Source organism: Bison bison, unplaced genomic scaffold, assembly GCF_000754665.1.
Source record: "Bison bison bison isolate TAMUID 2011002044 unplaced genomic scaffold, Bison_UMD1.0 scf7180017864302, whole genome shotgun sequence".
Taxonomy (NCBI): domain Eukaryota; kingdom Metazoa; phylum Chordata; class Mammalia; order Artiodactyla; family Bovidae; genus Bison; species Bison bison.
In genome coordinates this window covers 3,602,003-3,605,379 of record NW_011494874.1, presented here as the reverse complement: position 1 = coordinate 3,605,379, position 3,377 = coordinate 3,602,003, and the positions used below count along the sequence as shown (strand labels likewise).

Below are 3,377 nucleotides of genomic sequence, written 5' to 3'. Positions count from 1 at the left end.
GGCCTTGAAGACTTGGCAGTGAGGGAGGTGTCCAGGGGTGATGAGGGGCCCGCAGAGTCGGGGAGGGGGCGCACAGCAGGTGGTGCGGCCTTAGTGAGCAGGTACCACAGGCCTACTGGGGGCAGGGGCCGCTCTCCAGGAGAAGTGGCCATGGGGATGGGCTTGAACTGGACCCCGTAAGGGTCAGGCTTGTGTCTTCCAGTGTTGGTGTGGAAGATGAATGTGGAGAAAGGGAAGAGGGTAGAGGCTGAGGGCCCCTCGGTTGACAGTGGCAAGGGTCCGGGAGAGATGCTGAGGCAGCCGCGCGGGGAGGGAGAGGCGGGTGGGCCCCGTTGGGATCTGAGGAGGCGGGCTGGCGGGGGAGTGTCCCCACCTGGATCCCAGAGGCAGGGGCACAGCTGGCCCAAGACGGCTTCGGGGCACGGGAGGCTCACCTGGGCCTCCACCTTGGCTTCTAATCGCACCACCAGGAAATGACACGGGACACTGGACAGACGGGAGTGGTGACAGCTGCCCAGCACTCCCACCCTGAGATGCCAAAGCAGGAAGCACTGTGGACAGGCTCTGCCCGAATGTCCCAAGGGCCCTAGCCCTTCTGGAGGGCAGCACCTCCTCCCCATCCTCGCGCCTCTGCCACGGGGCACATGGCCAGCAAGTGGAATGGACCCGCAGGACGGAGACGCGCCCCATGTGACCCTGGACAGACCCCTTGCCCTGAGACGGAGGGCCTGCACGTCCTAATGCGAAGGACCCTCGCAGCTCAAAACCGACCTACTTGTCCTGCGGTCAAGAGGAACGAAGGCCTTACACAACCAGAGTCATCGCTCCCTGCTCCGTAGTGTCGAAAGGCCCAGCCGTGTCGCCAAGAGAGCCGCGGGGCTCCGCTCAGCCCGCCGTACCAGAGGAGGACCGGGCCGGCCGGCTGAGGGCATCAGGAGGCAGGCCAGGCCAGCAGGCAGGGCGAGGGGTGCACACCCCGAACGTCCACGGCAGCTCGCTGCCAGCCAGGATCCTGGTGTGGCGCGGCCGGCCCCAGCCAGGCAGGGGCTCCAGAGCACGGGCTCAGCCCCAGGAGAGGGAAGATCCAGGCCCGGGAGCTGAGGCCGGAACTCGGCAGGAGTCCGGGTTTCAGGCCTGATCCCCAAACACCGGGCTGAGTGGGCAGTACTGCCCGCCACGTGGACACCAGGCAGAGCCCGGGTGCTGTACGAGGGCTGCACCCCTCACCCAGGGCTCTTCCGGCCAGGCTGCCCCCTGCACACCTCATCCTTGAGGCCAGTCTCAGTAGACACACACTCCAGCTGAATTTAAGAAAGGAAGTGGCATTTCTCGGGTAGTCTGGGCCAGGCTCTGCTGCTGACAGCTGTGTCACTTAACCTTTTCTGGGCCATTCCCACACCTGTTACAAGTCTTCCTGGGACCTGTCTGCTGGGATTGTGAGAATTAAAGTAAATGTAAATTAAATTAAGAAAAGTGTCTTGACGCCACGGTAAAGCACTGTTCTCATATTCTGGCTCTGGTTTCCTGAGAACAAGGAGGGGAGGAGCCCTCAGGCCTGGGCCTCATGGAATAGGAGAGAAAAAGACCTCCCTTCCACCATAGATTTTTTTTTTAATTGGGATTTTTTTTATTGATCTTTAAAAATTCTCCCAACACCTATACTGAACATATTGACAAACCAGTTTTTAAAAGGAGCAGAATTATTGTGTGTTGAATAGATGGAGCAGGAAAAGGGTGTTTAAAGACAGAGAAAACTGGCGTTTCTCTCACTTCTCCCGTGTGCCACCAGGTACATACGTGTATGTGGTCACCTCTGTTGGAGAAGGAAATGGCACCCCACTCCAGTGTGCTTGCCTGGAGAATCCCAGGGACGGGGGAGCCTGGTGGGCTTCCACCTGTGGGGTTGCACAGAGTCGGACACGACTGAAGCGACTTAGCAGCAGCAGCAGCAGTCACCTCTGTAAAGAGCCCGCAGGCGTCTTTTCTCTTGCCCAATTGGGTGCAGCCGTGGGTGCCCAGCAAGGCAGGGTCTCCCAGGGAGGAATGTTCCTGTAGTGCTGGGCGGGCCTCCTGCCATCAGGCAGCTGGCCCACTGCCCTCCACCTGGACCCTCCTCTTTCGCAGCCAAAGCATCCACACAGGAACCAGGAAGTGATAGACAAGGCTCACAGAAAACTTGACCGCAGCCCACGGCAGGGCCTAGGGCTGGGCATTGCCGAGTATGGAAGCAGGCTTCCAGCACAGAACGGGCTGTCAAGTGTAGGAACACAGAACAAGCTTCCGCCCGTGTCATCACCCCTAGGAGTGGAAATCAGGCCTTCGTGGGCGTGGGTAGGTTGGGTTGGGACCTCCATGTTGGAAGGAACCCGCTCCCTTGGGAGGTCAGGCCTCCGTCGCCAGGAGGGCGGCCTGGAGGCACCAGGGGCTCCGGTGCGGGGCAGCAGGTGACCTGTTTCAGCTTGGAGATTCTGTTACCCTGTGTCCTGCCGTGCCCCGCTCCAGGGCACACACGGCTAACCTCCCAGCTGCTTGGCGCACCCTGCGGGACGGGCCTTCTGCCCATCGTGGATTTTGTCTTGCTCTTGAGCGTTGCTGGCCCCTCACCCTAGGTTGGAGATGACGCCCCTTGCCCAGCTCGGCCGCGAGGCGTGAGGCCAGCTTGCCCTGGTCCCTCCCCCGCCGCCCTGACTGCCTGCGGTTCCCCGGTGACACCTGAGGTGACACCTGAGCCGGCCAAGAGAATGAACAATCGGTTTTTCTCAGATTGGAGCCAAAGCCTGATTTTCTTGTAAATGAAACACAGAAGCAGTCCCTGTCTGAACACTAGGCACGCGCGGCAGCCCTTGCCGGGGCCCTGCCTTCAGAGTCAAGGGCAAGAACGTGGCCCGGAAGGCTCCACGGCTGCTCGCTCATCCTCTGCCGCCCCCGTCACCTGCCCTCACCACACCTCCGGGCTCCTGGGTGCAGGCAGGAGGGCATCCCGCCGTGGGGAGGGGTACGGGCTAAAATCCCCACCCTGACTCTTCCTGCTGGAATGTCGCTCCCCTGCTCACAAGTCGGAATAAAATGGACCCACTGGGTTGGCAATTCCAAGTTAGAACGGCTTCGTGGGAAGTGGGGGGACTGTAGCTCGAGGTTAGGGGATTGAGGGCAGGGTGGCAGCTGAAGAAGTGGCAGCCACAGGCGCCATTCAAGGGGAAGGAGAGAGGGATCACCATGAGAAGGGATGAGCTTGAACCCTGTAAGTGGCTCCACGCGAAGACCCACAAGAAAAGGGACAGAGGGCTGATGAGAGGATGGGGTGGGCCAGGGCGTCGCGAGGCTGAGAGCCAGCATGAAACTGTCTCCTGGGGGACCGGGGGCAGAGGCGGGGCAGG

At 60.9% G+C, this 3,377-nt stretch overlaps 1 protein-coding gene across 1 annotated transcript in view; it reads left to right on the top strand.

Moving 5' to 3' along the window:
• EVL (Enah/Vasp-like) overlaps positions 1–3,377 on the top strand; it is a 54,173-nt gene that overhangs the window by 32,473 nt on the left and 18,323 nt on the right. The gene's annotated exons all lie outside the window — the stretch shown is intronic.